The sequence below is a fragment of the Protopterus annectens genome, chromosome 4.part0 (assembly GCF_019279795.1).
Source record: "Protopterus annectens isolate FY-2018-M chromosome 4.part0, PAN1.0, whole genome shotgun sequence".
NCBI lineage: Eukaryota > Metazoa > Chordata > Ceratodontiformes > Protopteridae > Protopterus > Protopterus annectens.
In genome coordinates this window covers 658,780,004-658,806,076 of record NC_056733.1, presented here as the reverse complement: position 1 = coordinate 658,806,076, position 26,073 = coordinate 658,780,004, and the positions used below count along the sequence as shown (strand labels likewise).

General features: G+C 42.5%; 1 protein-coding gene across 1 annotated transcript in view; it reads right to left on the bottom strand.

Annotated features, from left to right (window-relative positions):
- Positions 1 to 26,073, bottom strand: part of LOC122799507 (BRCA1 associated protein) — an 815,197-nt gene that overhangs the window by 430,873 nt on the left and 358,251 nt on the right. The window lies entirely within an intron of this gene.

Sequence of the window (26,073 nt, the reverse complement as noted above, 5' to 3'; positions counted from 1 at the left end):
AAGTTTCATTGTGGTCTTGAGGTAGGGAATGAGGATTTCTTACAATGTTTAATTATTTTCCAACTTTTGCTGTTCCACCAGAGACATTTTCTCCTGAATTTACCATTATGTTTATGACAGAAGGATACAGACTTTCCTATGCAACTGTTAATAAGCTGGTAAATGTGTCAACCCTTTTAGTTAGGACCATTACAGGAGATTATTGGGAACTCTGAGTAGGTTTTTGACAAGTTGAAATAGCTTTGACCATTTAAGTTCATAAAGATGGTATCATTTGATCATGGGTTGGTGGCATTAAGGTAGAGAAGGTAACTGATTTCTGAACAGATTTAACTAGGAATGAGCAACTCTGTGGTGGAGTAGAGGCAGAGGCTAGATTGATAAAAACCCGGTCAAGGATATTAGAGCCTCTAGCAGGTAATTTTACAACTTGCTCTGGTACATTAGTATTTACGTCTAGGAAATGCATATCCATTTTAGGGGTGTAACTGTGCCATTTAACACCTGGGTAATTGAAGGTCCCCATCTAGAAGATATTAGTTTGACATTTAACGAGTCGGTGGTTTTGCAGTAATTTCCATTACCTTTGAAGGACACTGATGAAGATCTTTAGCTAGCAATGAAATAACAGCTGAATTTTTAATGGCAGAGGACGAAAATTCTTTCCAGCTGAGAGGCTAAGTTGGACTGCTATGCCTTTTGACAAGATAGAAGAGCCTTGCCCGTAGACTCAATTTGGCATTCATACAAGAGAATTTCATATGAGGAAGCACAAAATGCTCATCAAGCCTAAGCTTCTTCTAAAGGAAGTAGGTCTGCTACTAACAATCTGACCTGTATCCAGTCCGTCTAAATGAAGGGAATTCCTCGTTATGCCACTGTTCCTGTAAGCCCACTGAGACACTACTTTACGCTTTTTCACTAGGATATTGAGGGTTGTTGTTGTTTGTCTTTAGGCTTTTTCCCGGTAAGGGGTCGCCACAGCGGAACTCCGGTCTGCTAATGATTGGCAGTAGATTTTTTCGAAATGCCAAGGTGCCAGCTCGACGCCCAACATTCAATGAAGGCACGCCCATTTACACACGCATGTCTTTCGAATGCTACCCAACCTCGGGGAGGATATGCAGACTCCACACAGAAGGCCCTCCCAAGCCAAGCTGAGAATCGAACGTAAGAACCTCTTGCTGTGAGGTAACAATGCTACCGCCGTACCACCGCGGCATTGAGGGTTATCAGTGAAATTATAGACCTAACCTCATGACTCTGAACATGATTCAAAAATCGCAGAAGCTAGTCAAACACAGGTGTAAGGTTCCCGTTGTTCAGGAGTTTGAAAAATGTAATACTTGGCCAGCTGAAGAATGACTTAATGAGGAAGCCTATAATTAAAAAAGTACCAAACAATGGTCAAAATGTGAAGCCTGTTCCACTGCCAAGCCAGAAGAGATCATATCACCCCCGGTTGGAACATTACATCAAATGAATATATTTTTTGAGGGGTTGTAGTAGCAAATGACTTAACAAACCCTTTGACTTTTATTTGTTACTACATTATTTAAATTTATTTGCCAATGTAGGGCACTGACCAAAAGTAACCCTTTGTAGGCACAGCCCAGTTGACTTACAGTGCAAGTCATCAGCTCAAGGCTAATCAGTATGAGTGTTCTAATACTGTGTTGACAAGGTACCAACACAATACCCTGTAGACAAAAAAGTCAGTGAACTCTTACATAAATGTCCTTAAATCATCAGACAGTGCATAAAAAGGAAATGCAGTTTTCTCCTGTCCCTATAACAAAAATGAGTAAGTTGGTGAAAAAATTGTCAGAATTGTAAGAATAATGGATTTAAATTCTACAGAAAGCCAGTACTAACTCCTTACATTCAGTCATTACAAATGGTGCTGATGACAACTTCCTGAGGGACTTAATTACAGAAAATTATTAAATACTGAAGCTGTTATACCCAACTTCTCTGCCTGTACTACATTTGGAATAGGTAGTGGAAACAGCAAGATGATACAGGTAATGACAAATATTTTTCAAGATGAAATACTGAGGGGAGTTACCTTAGAAATCCTTGTTAAAAACTAGGGGTTGAATGATGAAACAATGTAAACCTTCATAAATTAAAAGCTTTCAGTATCGTCAGCTAAGACTCCTTACCGACTACCATATCTTCTCACAGAGTGTCTCTCTTATTAAAAAAAACACAATGAGCCACCACAGAACCTCAAAGAGACTAACACAGGAATACTTTGAAGTAGCTCAGCAGTTCAACATTCCTAAAATGTGCCAATTTTACTACCAGTCTACTAGTGACCAAATGTGGATAAAGTAGTGTTGAATGGTCACTTTTATAGACAACTATTACCTGCACCACACACTGAAATGATATAGCTAAATTGCTGGAATAGTATAGTGGTTAGCGGGTATGCTTTGCAAGTGGACAGACAGGGTTCTAGTCCCATTAATGTCATTTGTATTTTCCCAGAGACTCCCCAGACTCTGGAATAGACTTCCCATACATGTCAAGCAGAGAGTCTCTTTGGCCCTCTTCAAAAGGAACCTTGACGACTGGATGGGAGAAAGGAAATTCACCCCGGGGATCATGTCAGTCACCCTGCTAGACAGGGGTTCAGGGAAGTAAATATTGTGGGAAGAAATATCCAGGGAATTGTTATGGCTAGGCTTGTATAGGCCCTAGGGCCGATAGCCTGGTACCAACCTATGACCCACTCCAAGCTACACAGGGTAGACTGTTCAACTCAGGGAAATAAACACTAGCCAAGTACTGTTTATAGGGGCCACAATGCATCAATTGTACAGCCAGACCCATAAAAACTGAAAACAGGACAGGCAGAGCTCAGAGACCATTATATAGCTAACTGCTCTCACAAAGAAATGACATTAAGATAATGCCACTGTCACTCTGTCTACATAAGAAACAAGTCAAAGTGCATGAGCTTCTTCCACTTAGTCAATGGTGAAATAAATTCTACAGTGGTAAAGTACTGGTGTTACTGATAAATAGTAGAAAACATTTACCACTGACACCAAGCAGCAGGTGAATCATGCAAATCCACGTCAGCAAAACATTTCAGAAGAAACTAGAAAGTGTAAGACTATATCACCAGCTTAAATGCAAGAACTGCACAAAACTGCTAATCCATAGTATCGAGAGAGCCTCACAGCTAAGATGCCTTGTAACAATTCCCACCTTGTCATTACCTACCATTAAGCCCTGCCTCCCTTTTCAGGGAGGCCAGGCCAGTCATACCAGTGTTGAATTTATAAATACCCATCCAGTTGTCCAGCTCCTTTATAAAGGCAGATTGTGAGTCACACTGTCTAACTTGGACAGGAAGCTTGATTCAAAGAAGGGGGAACCCCTGAGCTTAACAAATCTATCCCTCCACACTCTTATTTATTTGCTAGAGTAGATTTAGATCTCTGGCTCTAGTGTTAGCTGGACTGTTTGATTTATGGAGACACAAGAGTTCTTGGACTACCGGATCCCTTACAGTCGTATAAGCAAGGCACAGATCACCCCTTAGGAATCTAAATGGCACTGGGTTTAAAGATAAAGCCTCCAGTCTTTCTTGGTACCTCAGAGGTTTTAAGTCCCTGAACTTTTTAGTTACAAATCTCTAGGTCTTTCCAGTTCCTTGATATGCTTAATAAGGTACATCTCCCAAAGGGGATGTTGCACTAAACAATGGATCTAATCAGTACAGAGTACAAAGAGGTGAGAATGTCTTTTCATCTGAAAGAAATACCTTTTGCAATGAACTGTGTAAATCAAAAGGATTTTCTACCCACCAATGTAAAGTGATGGTAAGATGTGAGGAAGATATCAAACCAAGTGCCTAGACTGAGAGAGATTATAATAAACTAAAGTAACCTTCCCTCACATGGAAAGGCTGGCATATGCAAAGCTACGTGACAGTTTACATGCTCATTGCTGTACAAGTCAGCATAAGAGTGAAAACAAGAACATAAATCATGTAAATAATGCTTAGTTAGCTAGACATTTTTGTATGTGGGCTGGAAAAATAATTTCTGACATCCTGATTTTGACTGTTACTAGAGGTACCAAATAGATGGTTCCTGTTTTGGACAAAAAATTATGTTGAAATAGACAATATTCTCTGGAAAAAGCTTTATCAGTAGGAATGTGCAAGCTGAAAACAGGATGTTGAAAAAGACTATAAAAGAATAAACTTTCAAGCAATAGCAGAGCCGTCTTGATTAAGTGTGCATTGAACATTGGTGTGAGACAGCTGTCGGAAGCATAGACTTGTATCAAGCCATGTTATGAAGAACTGATAGATCTTGACAGAGTACCTGCTTGGCTGTAACCTATTAAATACAGTTTATATAAAACCATCTGTACAGAGTGAGTCTGTTGTTTGTTATTTCTTTCAATGGTGAGCCAAAGACTCTAGAGTCTATTTTTTCATGTGTCGCTGTTCCAAACATAAACCATTGATTGAAGGATTACTTTTTGTGCGATAGCAAATATCCACAGTTGTTTTTCTTGTCATAAGACATTAGTATCACAACCACACACCAGTTTACAACATTACCAACAGATTTTCCTAAGATATATCCAGTTTTGCTTCACAATGAAACTTCTAATAAGCCTTTTGCTTTACCTGTAATACCTGTCACTGGACTATTAAAACAAGTAGGTGACTTTACTGCATACTACGAAGCAAAATGTCTCACAGGTTTTGTGGCAGCCTTTCAGTCTTACTGTCAAAATTGGAATGCTATATAGGAGAGTGAAAATACTACTGAAAAAGACAAACAGCCTTAAGAAGCTAATGACCTGTACCAGCAAGGTTTAAAATGATAGGAGGCTTTAGCTAAAGATTTTTCTGAAAAAGCATTAAACATGTTGCGTACTGCTTTTCAGGCTCTTGAGGCAACTCAAAAGTCACAGAATGATGACAGATTACATTCAACACTTAAAAACTGACATTCATCAGGCAAATCAGGAAATTACAATCTTCAACACATCTGTTCTTTAGAAGCACAGCTAGACACCTATAAAAAGGGGTCGGACATTCATGTTGCCACCGACAGGGTTCAACTGTCCTTTCCATAGGGGCTACTTCAGCTGATATTTATTAGCAGTCTCGATTGTGGAATGGCAAAAAAAGGGATATTTTATAGTTTGCTAACATTCAAAGAATGGGTGGCATATACGGCACAATCCACTTTAGAGTGATTCTCTGTATAGATTTTTTTTCACTTTCATTTCTATGTGCTGCAAATTTTTAATTCTGGTGAAAAAATGTTGCATAGACAAAGACAGATTGAATGGCAGGTGTTCTTATGGCATATACACAAGGGCAACCTTTGACTACTACATCATTTTAAAATTACCATCTCAGATAAACTAATGGAACAGGATGATCATTTTAAATTGCCCATTCAGATAGCTTATGGCAACTCAAACAAACAAATGGCAGAGTCAGAGACTCAAAAGCAGTTAATACATTGCTTTTTGGAAGAGGTGAAAGGGGTCCCAGGGGATATTAAACACATCCATGAGGAAGACTCAACAACATTAGAGGAAGTAGTTCAAAAGCTTATGCATAGAAAAACAATGGGTGACTATGGAACCTTGTTCACTCATCACATTTTTAGTCTAGAGGGAGACGGGAAAGTGCATGTAGTAGGAAAAAGTAGAGGACGGAGTAGATGGGGAGATATGAAAAATGGTCCTTGAATAGCAAACTAATAAAGCAATTACCTGCTTCTGTTGCAAGAAACTGGGGCAAGTAAAGCAGTACTGGTCATACAAAAGGTGGAAGACAAGTCAAATACAAAATGAGGTATATGCCAAGGAGCCAGAAAACCAACAGGGGGAACCTAAAAAGAAGGGAGACTCCCAGGAATGGGGATAATTTCAGGAAAAGAACAAACATTCTTTGGTACAGAAAACAGTGAAGTGTGTCCATTGGAATATGAGAATAATCTTCTATATAATCCTGAGCACGACAAATAGACAAAAACAATAAGGCAGAAAACTGACAGTCCTAAATACACTGTAGATGATGATGATTCTAATGATCAGGCAAACATTGAACATAGTGTGTGCTTAGTTCAAGACATCCCTAGGTCCTTTGACCAGGAAGTAGACTGTTCAGTAAAGGGGTGTGCCTCCCCTACTCAGGTTACTTTCCTGGCAAATTTTAAGCGAGGAAATGATGGCCGTCTAGTGGCCGACATCTGGGTGGAGGGGACTTTGTGGAAGAATGTTTTAATTGATAATGGGGCAGCAGTCTCAGTAATCAACATATGTCTGACAGCAGATCTTTCAAAAAAGCCTTGTATTTTAGGATTTGATGGCAGTACTTGCATGGCTATTGGAAGCACACCAGTAGAAATACAATTTCAAGAGGATGGTAAGCCAGTGACAGGTGCATTTATAATGCATCCAAGTTGTGGGATAACTATCATTGGCATGGATATCATAAATAAGCTAATATTTGTTATAAACTTCAAGAACAGAGTTTTATGGACTTCCATGGGGGGAGGGGAGTGAAAATAGGTTTTTGTCCATGTTTTTTGATAAACACAGATATGCATAAAAAAACAGTCTAGCAAACTGGACCAAAATATGGTAGAAATACAGGAAATCTGGGACAGTGTTAGAGTACAGTTTGAGCCATTATGGGCTAAATCAAAAACTGACGGTGGGAGATTAGAAGTCCCAGTAAGTGTTGGTTGCACAAATGAATACATTCCGCCTTTTCAGAAACAAACACCAACACTGAAAGAAGCTAAAAAGGATATGAAGAAGTGTACTGATGGATGAGAACCAGTGGGAATCATACAGAAGGGGCATAGCCCGACTAATTTGACTATTTGGCCAGTTAAAAAGAAAGATGGGCGCTATAGGTTGGTAACTGATTTACGCAAGGTAAATCAATAGACCACAACTTGTGAGCATCATATTCCAGGTGTGCTGGAACTAGTGGGCAGAATTTAACCAAAGAGTAAATGGTTCACAGTAACAGACATAGCAAATGGATTTTTTGCAGTGCCATTACAGAAAAAGTATTGGTAAAGGTCTGCATTTACCTTTAACAATCAACACTATGTTACGACCCAGTTACTGCAAGGTTTCCAAAACAGTCTGGTAATCTTCCACCAAACAGTTGGGAACATCCTGCAAGTTTTAGAATCGGATGACAGTGTCATACACTACATTGATATCATAATTCAGCCTGAGACTCTGGAAGAACAATCAAGAAAACTCAAGAAGGTTTTTAAAACCTTCAAGAAGCAGGATTTAGAGTTAATAAAGACAAAACCCTTCTCTCAGCCTTATGTTCCTGGAAGCCTAGTGCTGATACATGGGCTGTCCCCCCACCTGAAACTAACAAGCTAAATCTAAGGGAATCCTCAAGCAGAACCCTAAAGTTGGACCACCTAAATGTGCCTTCTCTCAGCCTCACAGTGTAGGTGATAGCCTACAAATTGGCTAATTCATATTTTATTAAAACTGTGTTTCTTTCTATATTTAATTGTAAGAGGGCCAGCACATCCGCGGGCCTACCCCGAGGCCTTTTCCTGCATCCTTAATTTTAAAACAAATCTATCTGAACCCCCCCCCCCCTTCACCACTAGATGGCAGCAGATCATAGGATATAATTATCTCCCTATTAAATTGATAGCTTCAGTTGTAGGGTCCATCATCACCAGTCAAACTAAATCCAGCTACCCCAGTTCAGACCTAGTACAATTCCCAAACATCAGAACAGAATAGTCTCTTCCACATAAAAGAAAAACAAACAGAGACAAACCACAGAAATAAAGCAGAAAGTGTTATTTGTACTATTTTAAGCATACATTTGCACAGAGGGTGCTACATACCTACTAAAAGCTAAAGATTTTCAGTGCACAACCTCACTGTGCAACTGACTGGTTTTCCTTGTTCCTCCACTCCGTGGCTCCAATTTGCCCAATAACATATCCCCTGGTGAATAACCAAAGGTGGCTGCAACTTCCCCTCCCCTCCCCTGGAACACTTAATCTGTCCCCCCTTTTTTCTGTAACAATCCAAAAACATTTAAATATAGGCTAGCTATCAAGGCGGCATTTTTAAAAGCATAACACCCTAACCAGGATGTCCCTTCGGTCAACCGCATAGTGTGCTGACTGTAAGTGTTACTATATTGATTTACTGGCTTTATTGTGCTGTACTGTGTTGAAGTAATACTTAAATTAATTTTTCACATATTTGATGGTATTTCTGCTATGCAAGAAACTGACAGGATCATGGCTTTGTAAAACGCTGCTAACAGAGGTGTCTATCCAAGTGCACCTTGAACAGTGAAAGATTTCATTCTAGTCGTGTAAATCCTGTTTACTTTACTGTGTAAAATTGATTTTCAGAGCCAATTAATCAGTACAAGTTAGCTTTTCTTAGCTCCATAAACTAATTACTTTCGATAAAAACTCATTCCTTTTATAGTAAATGTACAGTAATGCTGACTGCACAGAAAAACTAAATTGCCAGTTTAAAAGTTAATGTTGAAAGAAATACTGTTATACAAACATGCTGGTCTGAAAGTGAATGTTTAATAGAATATTGTATAAGCAGAACGCTGAAAACCACAGCAGCTTCCTTAAATGGATGCAGCTAAAGAGAGTTTCATTTAATGCTACAAAATTGTATTTAGCCCTGTTAGCGTAATTGGCAGCTGAAATAAGACAGCCAATCATTGCATTTTATCATTACTGTATTGTAGATGCTGAGTTTTACGGCAACGCTGTTTTAGCGATCTTTTGAAAGTGAATGTGTTCTTTTTAAAAAAAAGTAGTAGAAGACCAGATCCAGTTGTGTACACTTACAATTAATGTAGATGTTAGAGTGTATTCATTGTTGCAGTCATCACATTTGGGTTATCTGCTTGCAGTAGCCCTCAGTCGGCCTGATTAACAAAGTATTGGGTCCTGCGTCGGTTGCTGTCTCTTCTTCCGTGACGTCAGGTCATCAGGGGTATAAAACATACAGTCGACGCCATTACATCAGTTTTTCTTGCCCCAGATGTCAAGCGCCCCCCTAATAGGAAGCAATTAAATCTATAAATATAAAAGGTTATACCTCCAACAAAAAAGCAAATACACCAAAAAGCTTTTAAGTATAGTAAAGGAGAGAAGAGGTATAGCCAAAAGACGTCAGGGAGCTGGAGGGAGGGTAACCAGGAATGCAACAGTGAATACACTCGAACATCTACATTTATGTAAGTGTACACAACTGTACTATGTTCTTCGTGTTTCACTGTTGCAGTCATCACATTTGGGTAGATCCCAAAGCTAAGGATGGGAGGAGGAAATCAGATAGCATTAGGACCAGCTATAAGGTCCTGCAAGCCTGCAGTGGCAAAGCCAGCTCTGGATTTAGAGAAAATTGGCAAATCGTAATGCTTGGTGAAAGTATGTACAGAACTCCAGGCAGCAGCTTCTAGGATGTCCCTGGTAGGTACGCCTCTGAGAAAGGCTGTAGAGGTAGATGCAGCCCTGGCTGAATGGGGTCTGATCCCCTGTGGGATAGTTTTTCCATGGTACTTATAGCAGAAATGAATGCAATGGCCTATCCATTTAGAAATGGTTTGCTTTGAAATAGTCTTTCCCTCTGTCCCTGCAGCAAATGCCACCAGCAGTTGTTCAGATTTCCTTTGAGGTTTAGTCCTGTCCAAGTAGAATCTAAGTTGTCTGCACATTTAAGGACTGCAGTATCTGTTCCCCTTTGTTCTTTGGATTAGGAAAGAAGGTTGGCAAATGAATGGACTGATTAAAGGCCACACTGGATACCACCTTGGGCATGAAAGAGGGATTGGTCATGAGAGACACCCTGTCCGCATGAAAGATGATGAATGCCTCCACTGCCATAAGGGCCTGTAATTCAGATACCCTTCTTGCTGAATTGATTGCTAAAAGGAAAGCTGTTTTCCAAGAAAGGAATTTTAAATCTGCAGTAGCAGCTGGCTCGAAAGGAGGAAGGGTGAGGTTCTCCAATACAAAGTTAAGGTCCCAGGCTGCAGTAGGAGCTTTCCTGGGTGGTCTTAAATTTTTGGCCCCTCTAAGGAACTGCTTGAGAGTGGGAGTGGAGGTTCTGTGTTATAATGTGCTGAAATGGCTGAGGTGTGAACTTTTATGGAGGAAAAAGACAGGCCCTTGTGAAGCATCTCAGTTAAGTATTGCAAAATCTGAGGTAGATTGGGCACTGCTGTGCTCATCCCTTGTGATTGGTTCCAGGCACAGAATCTTTTCCATTTTTCAGCATAATATTTTCTAGTACTAGGCCTCCTTGCCTCTAAAATGATATCCATCACTGGTTTACTGAGGGATGGCAAAGGAGAGATTACGTAATTAGCCAGGCTGCTAGGTTCAGTGTGTGAAACTGAGGGTGCAGAATCTGGTTCTCATGCTGAGACAGCAGGGTAGGAGTCTGAGGCAAGTGCCATGCGGCCAACAGAGACACACTGCGCAAGTGGGGGTACCAGTGTTGGCGTGGCCAGTCTGGTGCAATTAAAATCGTCCTTGGTTTGTCTTGCTTGATCTTTAGTAGTACCTTGGACAGCAGAGGCAGAGGAGGGAAGGCATAAACTGATAGTTTTTTTCCAGCTGAAGGACAGAGCATCCACTTTCCAAGCTTGTCTGTGGGGAGTTCTTGTGCAAAATTTGTCCAATTGCTAGTTCTGGTGGGAGGCAAACAGGTCTATACCTGGGCTCCCCCATTTGCTTGTCAACATGGTGAAAATCCTTGGGTTCAGTTTCCATTCGTGTGGTTCCATGAGGTTTCTGCTTAGATCGTCTGCCAGTGTATTTAGTTTCCCTAGCAGGAACTGAGCCTGTAGATGCACTTGGTAGCTCAAGACTGTGCTCCACAATGCCATGGCTAGTCTGCAGAAGGGGTAAGAATGTGCACCCCCCTGCTTGTTTATGTACCACATAACAGTGGTGTTGTCCGTCTTTACCATTAATTGTCCTGGAAGAATGTGATCCTTGAAGGCTGTCAGAACATTCTGTACAGCTAACATTTCTTTTTGATTGATATGCAGGTGCATTTGACTTGGGTTCCATTTGCCCTGAATGCACTTCCCTGCCAGGTGAGCCCCCCATGCATAGTCTGATGCATCTGTTGTTAGGGTTTGGGTGACAGGGGGTAGTGTGAATGGTAGTCCCTTGTTTTGGTGGCAGGCCACTGCCCACCAAAGGAACTCTAGGCGTAGGCAAGGTATGATAGTAATCATTGCTTCTAGATCCTGAGAATGTTGACACCATAGGCTTTTTAGATACCATTATAGTTTCCTCATATGCAGCCTAGCATATGGAATTAGAAGAATGTATGAGGCCATGAACCCCAAAGGCTTGTAGTATCTGCCTTGCAGAAAGCAGGGTTTTTGTAGCCACTTGTTTGAAGTAGGTTGTCAAATGAATTTGTTTCTCTGGCGTGAGGAAAGCCATCTGGGAAGTTGTATTCAAGCTTGCTCCCAGGAATAAAATTTGTGGACAGGGTACCAGGTGTGATTTCTTTTCGTTTATGGTGTACCCCAGACAAGTTAGCACCCTTTGTACAAAGGCCAGATGTTTCAAAAATATGTCCTGGCTTTCTGCCTGATTTAGACAATCTTCCAGATATGGGTATATTTGAATATTTCTTTGCCTGCAAAATGCAATGACTAGAGCTAGGCACTTTGTGAATACCCTGGGTGCAGTAGATAAGCCAAAGGGCAGTGCAGAGAACTGATAGTGAGTGTAGCCTGCTTTGAAGCGCAGGTATCTTCTGCAAGATTCCCTGAATGGGATGTGCAGGTATGCTTCCTTTAAATCTAGTGTTGCCAACCAGGCATCTTTGCCTAGCATAGGAAGCAACTGGTGAAGAGTCAGCATCTTGAATTTTGGAATCACCAAAAAGGTGTTTAGAGTAGACAGGTCCAGGATAGGATGCCATGAATTGTCTTTTCTGGGCACCAGGAAAAGTCTTGAGTAGAAACCTTGTCCCTTTTCCTCTTCTGGTACCAATTGAATAGCCCCTGTGCTTAAGAGAGAGAGTACTTGCTTTTCGGTCTCTGCCTAATGATTTGGAGGTAGATTCGGCCAACCTTTTGGAGTTGGTAAAGTGTGGAAGTGAAATCTGTATCCTTGGGATGCTACATTTAAAACCCATTTCTCCTGGGTAATGAGTCCCCACTTCTTTGCATGAAGTGCAATCTTTCCCCCTAAAGGGGCAGACAGTTGAGAAGTGCTTGGAAGTTTTAAAAAGAAGTCATTGAGACAGTTTACCATAGTGGGGAGTTTTATTACTCCCAGATTTGGAAGTGGAGGCCCCCTACTGCTTAGTCCTGTGCGTCCCCTAGGACTGAAGCCTGGGTGCTCTGCTGGGTCTGGGTTTGGACTGAAGGTCTGGAAGAGGCAGGAAAGGACCAATTCTTAGAAGGCCAATGCCTACTAAATCTTGGAGGTCATACTTGTAAAAAGTCTTTAACAGTTTGCATAGATTTAGCTTTTTCCTCCATCTTTTTAAGAACTTCTTCTGCCTTGTTGCCAAACAGGTGGCCCTGATTTAACGGAGTATCCGGTAATTTCGCTTTAACATGACCTGGCAAGGTTTGCTCCTTAAGCCAAGCATGCCTTCTAAGTACAGACCCAGTTACTGCCACCCTGCAAGATGCCTCTAGTGAATCAAAACCACACTGCAAAGTATGTTTACCAACTTGTTCAGCAGAATGCATAAAATCCTGTAAATCCTTATTTTCAGCACAATCAGGAATCAACATAATTTTCTGTTTAAGCAAATCAATAACATGCTGCTGATACTTTAACATATGAAACTGGCAATTCAAGGCCCTAATGGCCAAAGTTGCAGAAGGGTATACCTTCTTGCCCCATCTATCCAGCACCCTGGAGTTTCTATCAGAGAGGGTAGGATTTTTGGCAGTGGTAGCTTTAATACCCTTGGGTCCCTGTGAAATGGTTTCAGGATCCACAGTAGGATTTTTGAAAAGGAACTTGTGAGAGTTAGGAACCCTGTAATATCTAACAGGTTTTCTGGGAGCAGGCAGTAAAGAGTCAGGGGCCAAGCTACATTTAGAAAAGGCATTATCAACAATGTCCAGTACGGGAGGTACAGCTAAAGGCCTGTGCCGGGGCAGGAGTAAGAAATCCCTAAGCCTCTTTTTAGAATCAGAGAAATCCTGACTTTCCCAATGAAAATGCTCCCTGAGAGTATGCAAGCTTTCACCAAAAGAATAATCCTCTGGGGGGAAGCAGAGGGAATAGAGTCCTCAGCATCAGAATCCTCATAGGTAGATAAGGGTAAATCCTGGTCATCAGAGGAAAGAGAAATTTCAGAATCCTGGTAAGAAGTATCATAAACAAATTCAGTCCTAGGCCCGTTAGAGGGGTAAGGCTGGTTTCCCCTGATTAGAGTAATAAGGTCTTCAGCCATTCTTATAATTTATTTAGGCACAGAGGCCTCACCATGTGGTCTGGGCGTCAGTTTTCTAGGCATGGTTCGAGTTTTAGGCCTTGAAGAAGAAGATGGCATTGGTTTAATATGCAAGTCAGTAGGCCTGAATACACCCTCAGAAGCCGGTGCCTGCACAGCGGCTCCAGACCCATCCAAGGTAGAGGCATCTGTAGGTTCCACAGTTGAAGCATCTCGCGGCATACCGGACTCCGAATGGGTCTCAGTAGAGGCCTGCGAATCTGAAGTAGTGGATATCAGGGGCTGCGAAAGCACTTCACTGAGTACCAGCGAACTGTCGACTGGCTTAGAAGAAGCGTCGTTGGCAGTTTTGGACCTAGGTGGCCTGTCTCTGTCTTTATCTTTGCGTTTTTTTCGGAATGTCGGTAGTCGGATGGCTTACCGAAGACATTTCAGGATAATTGAACAGAGCACCAAAATATTTAGAAGCAAAAATTTACCGATGACAGATAGTTCGTGGTTGAAATAAGGCACAAAACGGACAACGAGGTACGTTGTGGTCAGGGCCTAGGCAAGGAATACAGTATGAATGAAAATCTTTATGAGGTATTTGCTTTCCACAAGAAATGCAATTATTTACTTTTACTGACATCGGTTTAGAGCAAGAAAAAGTTTCTCCAATGGGGTGCTTAGCTTTTAGTTGAAGACTTCGGTTCTGAAACTCAAAAACGAAAATTTCAGGAGTCAGCTGACTGGCACTTGAGAACTGCTTCTGCTTCGTGCACCGCACTGCAAGAAAGACTGATGTAATGGCGTCGGCTGCATGCTTTACACCCCTGACGACCTGACGTCATGGAAGAAGAGACAGCAACCGACGCAGGACCCAAGACTTTGTTAACCAGGCTGACTGAGGGCTACTGCAAGCAGATAACCCAAATGTGATGACTGCAACAGTGAAACACGAAGAACATCGAAGTTGTAGTGAACCTTTATAAGTAAATGTCTTGTAGAACAGCACTAGAAGGCAAAACTGCATGGGATTATCCTGGTGTGCTAGCAGAATAGGAGAGCATATGTTTTGGGATACTGTGTTAAACTCCACGGCTCTCTGCACCATTACACATCTCCTCACTTACACTCTACCCCTCCAACTCTCTCTCTCTACCAAACCTAAAACCTAGCAGTCATAACTTGTTTTTCCTCTCCTCTCTATTTTCAGTCTGGAAGCCTAGCGCTGATACACGGGCTGTCCCCCCCCACCTGAAACTAACAAGCTAAATCTAAGGGAATCCTCAAGCCGAACCCTAAAGTTGGACCACCTAAACGCACCTTCTCTCAGCCTCACAGTGTAGGTCATAGCCTACAAATTGGCTAATTCATATTTTATTAAAACTGTGCTTCTTTCTATATTTAGCTGTAAGAGGGCCAGCACACCCACAGACCTACCCCGAGGTTGTCCACCCAGATTCCTTTTCCTGCATCCTTAGTTTTAAAACAAACCTATCTGGACTCACCCCATCCCTTCACCATTAGATGGCAGCAGATCATAGGACATAATTATCTCCCTATTAAATTGATAGCTGCAGTTGTAGGGTCCATCATCACCAGTTGAACTAAATCCAGCTACCCCACTTCAGACCTAGTACAATTCCCAAACATCAGAACAGAATAGTCTCTTCCACATAAAAGAAAAACAAAAAGAGGCAAACCATAGGTTCATAGGTTGGTACTAGGCTATCAGCCCTAGGGCCTATACAAGCCTAGCCATAACAATTCCCTGGCTATTTCTTCCCACATTATTTACTTTCCTGGACCCCTGTCTAGCAGGGCAACTGACGTGATCCCTGAGGTGAATTTTCTTTCTCCCATCCAATCGTCAAGGTTCCTCTTGAAGAGGTCCAAAGAGGCACTCTGCTTGACATGTATGGGCAATCTATTCCAGAGTCTGGGGAGTCTCTGGGTCAGGAACCTATCCCTCCAGCATGTTTTGTTTATTGTGATGACAAGGTTTAGATCCCTGGAGTGTGTAGCTCTGAAGGATTGGGATTTCTTTAAAATAAAGCAGAAAGTGCTAGTTGTACTATTTTAGGCATACATTTGCACAGAAGGTGCTACATACCTACTAAAAGCTAAAGCTTTTCGGTGCACAGCCTCACTGTAAAACGGACTGGTTTTCCTTGTTCCTCCACTCCGTGGCTCCAACCCGCTCCATTCCCCCTTTGGGCTCACTCTGCTCCTCTACCCTGTCCCCATTCCCCACCTGCCCCCAGTACCTCTACATTTATACCTACTAAACCACACCCACCAACAAATCAGCCTATCCCACCTAACCCCATGCTCTCACACACAAACTACCACTCCCTAAGCATCTAATTAACCCCCAACCATTCTACAAACCAGACACTTACAAACACCACTTCCCTCCCTCCACTCTATGCAAATTTCTGTCCATTACTTAAAAGAAAATGAAACTCATTAGGATGTCTCCTCCTCACCCTCACAATACAAACAAAGCTCACATCCACCCACCCTACCACCTCACTACAAAACACAATGTACCATACAACACATACCTATATTAAACCAAACACACACATACACTTCCCGATTACTGCCTCAATATTTAAAGATAGCTCAATGATACACATATACAGAATCCAATTAACAACTAACCACACCACACAACTATCATATATATACTACAAAGAAATAACATATAGAATAAAACGCATATTAACAAATACAAAGAAACTTCTTATCTTAGGAGACAAACTCAAACCCAGGGCCAGGCAATACCCCACTCCCACCTAAACAAAAATCATACCTACTAATCATTAACATCAACTCCAGGAGTATGACTAACAAACTTCTAGATATACATGCATTTATAACCCATTACTCCCCAGGCATAGTAACCATAACTGAAACTTGGTAAAAACCCAACATTCAGAACGAAGAAATTCTCCCACCAAGGTATAACATACTAAGGCAGGATAGAACAGGCAGGAAAGGAGGAGGAGTCTCCATACTATTTAAAAATATACTCAACATAAAACCCCTCGAAATCCCTATACCTACATTTCAAAAAGCTAAAACCATTATCTTAACCTTATTTATAAATAACGCCAAAAAATCATCATCTGCTGTTATATCCCCCGAGGAAATAACACCTCCACCATAGAGAAGACTACCCCAGGAAGCCATTCTTTTAGGTGACCTAAACATAGACTGGTTAGCTTGTAACTCCAACAACCCCACAAATCACATCAGTCTCTACGGCTTTACCTAACTCATCCAGGAACCCAGTAAACAAAAAATCCCACAAAAAAAAAATCTTAGATTGGACAATAGTGAACTGATCCAAACAAAAATATCACGCTGGATGTCTACCAGACTGCCTAAGTGACCACCTCCCCATATTCCTACTACGCAAACACACCAACCTTAATAACCCTACAATTTTTAGACTTGTTAGAGATGACAGTAAACTGAATATACAAGAATTAAATCACATTTTAAAACACTGTAAATGGGACCCACTACTAACATTAAGCTTAGACCAAGCCATGGACCACTTTAACAACACTTTCATTACAGTCCTAAATTCAATCGCACCAATAAGAAAAATCAAAGTGAAATCAAACTGCACATCATGGCTAAGTAAGGACACACATGCCCTACTAAAAAATAGAGATGTCACGGAAAGCATGGAAAAGAGATCAGACAAACCTATCCAAACAAAACTACCATAAACTAAGAAATCAAGCAAAAAAAAACCAAACCAAACTAGATAAACAAAACTACTTTCTTAGCATCCAAAACAAACACACAAGAGACTCCCAAAAATTCTGGCATTCCATTAACTCCCTACTTAACCCAGGTAAAACATCTACCCCTACTCCCACCACCAACGACACTAAAGACATTGCCTCCCAATTCAACCACCACTTTACTGAAACCATCCTATCCTTATCTTCTCAACTCACCAAAAACAAGCTCTCTTACGCCTCCAACCAACCCCCTCAATAATATCCCCTCCTTCACTCTCTCACCTGTCCCTACTACTACAATTAAAAAACTGCTACAAAACTTAAACCTGCCACCCTTGCTGCAGATAACTTACCAGTGAACTTCCTAAAAATAGCAGCGGACTCCAAAGCTTACCCTGTTTCCATCCTTACTAACCGCTCCATTCAGGAATCCTATATCCCACAGCTATGGAAAGTATCATATATCATCCCTCTTCATAATGGCAGAAGCTCCTACGATATCATTAACTACCGACCCATAGCCATCCTATCCCCTTTATCTAAAATACTAGAAAGGTGTATCCACTCTCAAGTTATGAAATTCCTAAACTCTAACAATCTCCTCTCTCCCACTCAAATAGGCTTCCGACAATACCATAGCACAACTACTGCTCTCCTCTCTTTCACAAATACAGTTAACCATCACAGAAATAATAACAACTTTGTATCAGCAATATTCTTAGACCTATCTAAGGCATTTGATATGGTGTCACACACCATTCTACTAGACTCCGTGGCCTCCCTTATCCTTTGCCCCTTCCACTATAGCCTGGTTTAAAAGCTACCTATCAGATAGACAACTATCTGTCCAATGGCTAAACAAACTATCTCCACTACTCCCAACCACTATAGCAGTCCCATAAGGTTCAATATTAGGACCACTACTCTTCTCCATATTTACCAACAACCTTCATACCTCCACCCAACATGCCACACTAATACAATATGCAGATGACTCAACTCTGATCTGCTCCGCACCATCACTGACTACCCTAGAAAAACTCACTCAGGAATCCTTCACCTCAGTGGAAAACTGGATTACCCAGATCTAACTCATCCTCAATCCCAACAAGACCAAATTAGTTATATTCACTCCCAACAGAACTAAATCCACCCATCAACCTTTCACTATCGCATCGAAACATGGTACTAACATCTCCCCCACTGATCACACCAAACTCCTAGGCGTAGAAATTGACAATAAACTACTATTTGATGTCCACATATCACAATCAAAAAGGTTCACAAAAAATTGGGTACACTATACTGACATAAAAAATTCCGATCTGATCAGGCACGTACTACACTAGCCCAAACGCACCTACTGTCCACCCTTATGTATGCTGTTCCAATCCTTGCCCACACAAGAAAACAAGACCTTGGAAGACTTGAATCATGCAACAATAAAATTGCCAGATTTGCTAGAAACTCCCACCTTCAAAACCCATCACTGTCAAGCATTACCGTGAGCTTAAATGGTTAGAACTTCCTCAACTACTTAACTATCACCAAAACGTACTAGTCTACAATATTGTGAATTATCCTAACAAAACACCATCCCTAAAATAACTCCTAACCCAGTACGTGTCAAATTGCCCCTCTCTGCTCCACTGAAAAAAAACTCTCCTCTGCATCTCCTCAGCCAGCAACTCTGTAGGTAATGCTTTGTTCTCTCACAATATAGCCAGAAACTGCAACAACCTTCCCCCTACTCTAACCTCTGCTCCTTCAACTACTCTGTTTAAAAAATGTCTCAAAGCACACCTAGTGAATTCTTGGCAATGCCCATGCATCACATAAAACCCCTACCACATATCACATCAATCTTCTAGCTAATGACATAAAATTCTGCTGGTAATCAAAAACTCAGGAATTCCTACTACTAACCTGAAAATGTAACTTTTGTAATAATTTTGACTTTACATTTCCTACTTTTTGTATAAAAATGCTTATGACTAATATTTCCTAAATGTAACTTGTACTACATGTTTGATTATTATTTGTAACTTGTATGGATCTTTTCTCCCAGGGCCGCCGCTGTAAATGGACCTGTCTCCAGTCGGACTATCCCAGTAAACAAATGTAAAATAAAATAAAATAAAAAAATAAAACCCAGTTTATGTCTCAGGAAGTTAAAATTCCTGGGAACAATAACTAAACCAAGCAGTAGATCACCATGTAAAGAACAGGTTAAGGGAATTTTGGAGTTACCAAAGTCCTTGACCATCCCAGACCTTCATAAATTCTTAGGAATTATTAACTATAGTAGGGAATTTATAGAGGATTATGCAGCTGCTGATGCACCTCTATGCAAAATTTTAGCAGATCAGAAAGAAGCACCCTGTTTAAGATGGGGGCAGGTGGAAGAAGAAGCCTTAAAGCTTCCTAAGGAAAAAACAGCTATGACTACAGAGCTCATAGCACCAGTGGCAAGACAATTTTTCATGTTACAGACAGCAGCAAGAAAAGAAAATATTTTTGCCGTTTCCCTACAATCCTGGCTATGTGGTAAATACAGATGGTATGGAAAAGACTTATACGTCCTATTACATTTTGTAGCAGGAAAATGACACGTTGAAAAGGGATAACATCCATGCATCCAACAACTCTTGGCTATCTATTGGAGTATTAAACAAACAGAATATCTAACGTTCTCAAAAGTAATAGTACAAACCCCACAACAAGCTATTAAATCTGTGCGAAATTTGACAGACATGAATAAAATTCACTGAAGGAGTCAAACTGTTTTTGCCAAATGGATTAGCAAGTTTAGCACAAAGCACGTACAAATACAGGTAAGAGACAAATACTATTTGTCAAATTTTTTGGGCTATGAAGGTCAAGAGCATGACTGCATGTACGATTTAGAAAATCCGGAAACTTCACCACTAGGGGTAGATTATAATTATAACTTGCCTGTGGTGTATGTAGATGGAGCTAGATTTTGGAAAGAGGGAAAATACAGGACACGATTTTCAGCAGTGACCACCGACAAAAACCCATCAGTCTTAAAAAGCTACTGGGTTACATGTTGGCACAAACAGCCAAATTAGAAGCCTAAAAAAAAGAAGTTATATCTTACCATATTCATTCCATCTGTGTTGTTCATCTTCTTTCATTCATCACTGATGGGTTCGGTTCTGAGCCCTTGGAACAGAGTCGGCCTATTACCAAGCAGGGGACAGCCAAAAAACTCTTGAGCTAAGTCTCTACCCAGAATGCCCTTCTCCCTGTTACCTCAGATTGAGTTTGCTAAGAAAATGAAGTAAAGCCAAGGCCACTTCTGCGCAAGTACCCTAGGGCACCACTTAGCATACCCCAGGAGCCTTTGGAGGGGGAAGGAGGGTGGGAAGTGATGAATGAAAAAAGATGAACAACACAGATGGAACATTATGGTAAGACATAACTTCTTTAACTGATGTTAATCTTCTTTCCAGTCATCACTGATGGGACAGAATCCAAAGCTACCTTGTGGACCATGGGAGGGCCTTACGGAAGAACATTCCTGAGTACCACTGAGCCGAAGGCAGCTCTCCCTCTGGAGACCAGGTCCAATTTGTAATGATTGATAAAGTTATTAGGCTTAGCCCAAGTAGCTGCTGCGCAGATGTCATCCATGGAAGCCCTGGAATGGAATGCTATCGATGTTGCCATAGATCTAGTGGAGTGAGCTTTAACTTTTGGCATGGGTTCATTACGGAGGGAATAGATGAAACATATGCAGTCCCTTAGCCATCTTGATAATGTAACCTTGGAAACAGCCTATCCCATTTTGGGTTCAGAAAAGGAAATGAAAAGCTGTTCAGATTTACGGATATGTTTGGTCCTGTCTAGGTAAAATCTCAATTGTCTATGCACATCTAAGGAGTGAAGGCAATGCTCTCCTCTAATGGTAAAATTCAGAAAAAACACTGGTAGATCAATGGTCTGGTTAATAGAGAATTCTGACGCAACTTTGGGAAGAAAGGATGGGTTCATCCAAAGTGACACACTGTCATTATGAAAGACCAGATAAGGCCTTATGATACACAATGCCTGCAGCTCTGAGACTCTTCTTGCAGAGGGAATGGCTACCAGGAACAAAGATTTCCAAGACAAAAACTTTAGGTCACACTTAGCAGCAGGCTCAAAGGGTTTTTGAGTCAAATACTGAAGGACTAGGGTGAGATTCCATGGTTCCACGGGTTGTCTGACAGGAGGCCTGAAATGAGAGGTCCCCTTGAGGAAAGCCTTACAAAGGCATAAAGAGATAAGAGGAGTGCCATCTATACCATTGTGGAAATTGGAAATTGCCACTAGATGTACTCATACCATAGAGGCAGAGGCTCCATTATCAAAAAACTAAGCCAAATATTGAAGCACTGCAGTAACTGGAGCCGAATATTGGTCTAGCATGTTATCCTTGGACCAGATGGAGAACCTTTTCCATTTATCCTGCTATAGTCTTCTCGTGGATGGTTTGTGAGAGGCCAGAATGATGTCTTGAACAGGCGAGGAGAGACTACCTTGCCTGGCGACTAATAGAAGTGGAGAAACCAAGCTGTCAGCTTGAGACTGGACAGATATGGGCAAGTCAAACATTGGGGGTGAGTAATGAGATCTGGTAGGAGGTCCAGGATCCACGATGGGTATACTAGGTGAGGCCGAAGGAAGGGGAACCAAACTTGTCGAGGCCAGAATGGGGCTATGAGGATCATCTTACATCTCAACCAAAAAACTTTCTTTAGAAATTTTGGGATCACAGGGATGGGAGGATACGAGTAAAGAAGTCCTGTGGACCAAACGTGGAGCAGAGCATCCTTCGGTGACTCCCCCTCCAGGGGAAGTACAGCAAAATAGCTGCTGCACTTGGTGTTTGATGGGGAAGCAAAAAGATCACAGCAAGGCTGGCCCCAGTGGCTGAAGATTACAGACGCCACCTCGGGGTAGAGGGACCACTCGTGGGGCATGAGGATGCATCTGCTCAGTTTGTCCGCAATCACGTTGGAGCTCCCCGGGATATGCGTTGCTATCAGAAAACGGTTGGAAGCTATCGCCCACTGCCAAATTCTCATGGCTTCTTGACATAGGGGGTAGGACTTGGTTCCTCCTTGCTTGTTGACGTACCAGACCACTGACATACTGTCTGATTGAACTGCAATTGTCCCGGAAGGGAGAACTGAATGGAAGGCCTGCAATGCTAACAGCATGGCTCTCAGTTCCAGAACACTGATATGCAGGTGGGCCTCTGAGGTGGACCATTTACCTTTGACAGTCTTTCCCTGGAAATGGACCCCCCACCCGATCAGAGAAGCATCCTTGGTCACAATGGCTGTGGGCTGAGGGGGTTGAAATGGGCGACTCCAAAGATCTACGTCTGGCCTCATCAATCAAAGCAGGTCCTGTTTGCAAGAGTTGGTTATTCGAATCTGGTAATTGATGGGACAACAGTTTGGAAACCACTGACACAGAAGGAGCCATTGCAGAATCTGCATATGCAGCTTTGCTAGAGGCACTCTTGGAATTGACACAGCCATAGAACCTAGGGCCTGAAGAACTTCCCTTGCAGAGACTGTTTGAGATAGAATCACCCGGAGTTGAAGCCTCAGATCGATGGAGTCTGTGAATTAAGAGTGATATCAGAAAGGACTGAGTCTTTTTGAGAGAGCTTTATAATCTCTGAAGCTGCTTCTTCCCTTTGACTGGGTGGAACGTTGGGAAGTTTTCTTGGAAATTTTGGCGGACAAGAAAGGGGAATGGTGTAACCTCTGGTGATAATGTTCTGCACCCAACGATTGGTGGTGATAGCTTCCAGTGGTAAGCAATTAGGCCACCCCTCAGGAGCGCTGATAAGGCTGTCCACAGAAGGAGTCCCTGGAGTTTTGGTTACGAGGACCCCTTTTGCCTCTATAGGGGCGCCTTCTGGAATTGTTACCCCCTCTGCCTCTGGGAGTATCATCACCACGTGTGGCATGGAAAGGACCCTGAGATTTTTTATGCCACATTTTCCCACTCCTCTGATTCCTGGAGAAGGTACATTGAGGGTTGGAAAGTTTTTCCATCTTGCTCACACCTGGCTAGTGTGTCTTTCACTTTGGAGCCAAAAAGGGACGAAGCTTCGATGGGAGCATTCAGAAAGGAAGACTTGAAGGGATCTGCGAAGTCACAAATGCACATTCAGGCATGATGTCTCATAATGCCCGAACCCACTTTGGACACCCCTTTGGTCGTGTGTGACAGCAACCTCATGGATAAGTTAGATATTGATTCCAAGGTTGTGAGCTGCGAGGACACTTTGTCCCTGACCTCGTCAGACAACTCTCCTAGGAGCGTCAAAGAGAGTTCTGAGATCAAGTCCCTCTGGAGCCTCGTAAAATGTGCCAAATAATTCAGAGACCATATAGCAAAGGTCTCTGATGCAAAAACATGCTTCCGAAGTCTGTCCACCACCCAGGACTCCCTGTTGGGCGGGTGGACAGTGGGACTTTCCTCAGCCAAGTCCTTTTTCGTGGCCACCGTCACCACCATAGCATCAACTGGTAATCCTTTGGATCAGTGTGGGTACTCCTCGGGAGGGGAAAGAATTGTGTCTGGTCTCAGAGGGATCACCTCAGTGGAATCAGGGTTCTTCCAAGCACGCTGCATGACAAGCTGGACGTACTTGTTGGCAGGTGGGGTCACAGAAGAGGTAGAACACCGGGCACGAAAAGCCTACAGGAACACGGACTCCTCAGAAGAAAGGTTGGAGAGCTACCAGTTACTTCTCTGCTTTAACATCTCCAGGATGTCTCTGAAAGAGAAGTTATCAGGAGGTGACTGTGGGGACTGTTCTCCATCATCGCAATCCTAGTCTTCCATTAAGGACTCCTCGGGTGAGTCCATGTGCTTCTTCTTTCAAGGGGGCTCCTCAGTGCGGGTCTCTGTGGAGGACTCAGAGTAGGTACCCTGAAAAGGGGTGTCCTGCAGCTTTTCTGCCCGGTGTCCCGGGGGGGGGGTAGTCATCTGTGACAGCTGTAGCTCAGGGGGTAAAAACTGGGGTTCCAACATCAAAGGAGTGCTGCCAGAAGCAACAGCCCTCTCCATCGTGTGGAAGGCAGGCCCGCCTGAAGTGGGATGGGAGCCTGGAACCGAGAAGGACAACCTCGGGACCAGGGTCACACCCGGCTCCAATGTACCCACCTTCCACGGATGGAGCCTCAAGCAGGATCGGCGCGGATGCAGCCATTGGTGCGGAGGATGGAACAGAGGCGGCTCCATACCCCTGGCTGACATGCCCATCCCCTAATCCCCAGATTGAGGAAGGACCAGTTCAGAGGGAACCGAAGACCAAAGGGACAAACTCGGAGCTGGAGTGAGATGCACCATAGGTGCCGATGTGATGGGCTCCAAGACAGATGTCAGAGCAGAAGGCTTTGGAACCAAGATGATCGAAGGAGGAGTGTAAGATGGAGTCCGTGGATAAGGCAACTCAAGTCCTGCAGGTGGATGGGTCTTAGAAGGTAAGGGAAATCCCCTGGCTAATAACAGCTTGTCTACAAGACACGCCACGTCATGTTCCGAAAGGCCCTTGGTGGATCTAGTGGATACTCCAGATGGAGAGTCAAGATGTTCAAGGAATGGGCTATATGCTTGGTCCAGAAACGGATCTATGGAGGGGGAGTATTGGGTCCATGGTGCAAGGTCTGCAGGCACTGACGTCTCTAGTTTAGAGACCGAAGGAAAAGGGTCAAATCCAGTGAGGTTGGTACAATGCTCAGTGCCAAAGTGGTACTCTGAGTCAAAACAGTCGGTTCCAAAATGGAAACTAATGGCATAGTTGCAGGTGTGCCCTGAGCCAAAGTGGCTACAGGTGCCGAAGTTGAAATAGGCATAGTAAGGTCTATGATCGGTGCCAGAGGCAGGACTAGTGCCAAAACAGGTGTCGGTATCGATGGTTTTGAGATGGTCGGAACCGAAGAGACAGATTTATGCTCTGATTATAACTTAAGAGACCTTAGATTTCCCAGGCTTGCTCTGATCACCTGATGGTGAAAAAGGAACAGAATGGGATCTCTTTTTTGTCCTTAGAACGATTGGTTGAGACCTCCATCGCAGAAATGGCCTCTGAGAAGGGAGACTTGAGTAACCCTTTCAGAATGAGTTTATTTTTGCACTCATTAAGAGTGCATTGGCTGAAGCACTGACAAATGTCACATGGAGGCTGCACCGAAAGGTGGGCCACTCCCAAACAGTATACACAGTCATCATGAGAATAACTGTTAGGTAACTTGCCCTTACAAGTACAATGCTTAAAACCTGAAGTACCCTTCTTATCCGACATCTTGGTAGAAAAACACCACAGGTCAACTGTATAATCTAACTATAATGAAGTCAACTCCGTTCAAAAAAATCACAAATATAACAATACACTGGTATGTAGAGAAGAAAAGGGAAACACCTGAACAAAGGTTAAAGCTAACAGGTTAAACAGGAGAAACAATACCAACTATGGTATTGAAGAAATACCACCAGGGTAAGGGAAGAAAGGCCGCACCAACAATGGTACTTGAAAGTTTACCAACTGTAACAATGGGTAGAGAGGAAAGAACAAGGTTAGGCAGAAGAAACAACACTAAAATACTAATCGCTTAGTAAAATATGAAGATATCCAAAAATCTTTACACATATCAAAAAAGGTTTCACTTAGCTGAGAAATCGGCTGAAACACAGCTTTACAGCTACGTGGCAAACAAGATCTGAGGTAACAGGCAGAAGGGCATTCTGGGTAGAGACTTAGCTCTAGAGTTTTTTTGGCTGGCGCGAGCTTGGTAATAGGCCGACTCAGTTCCGA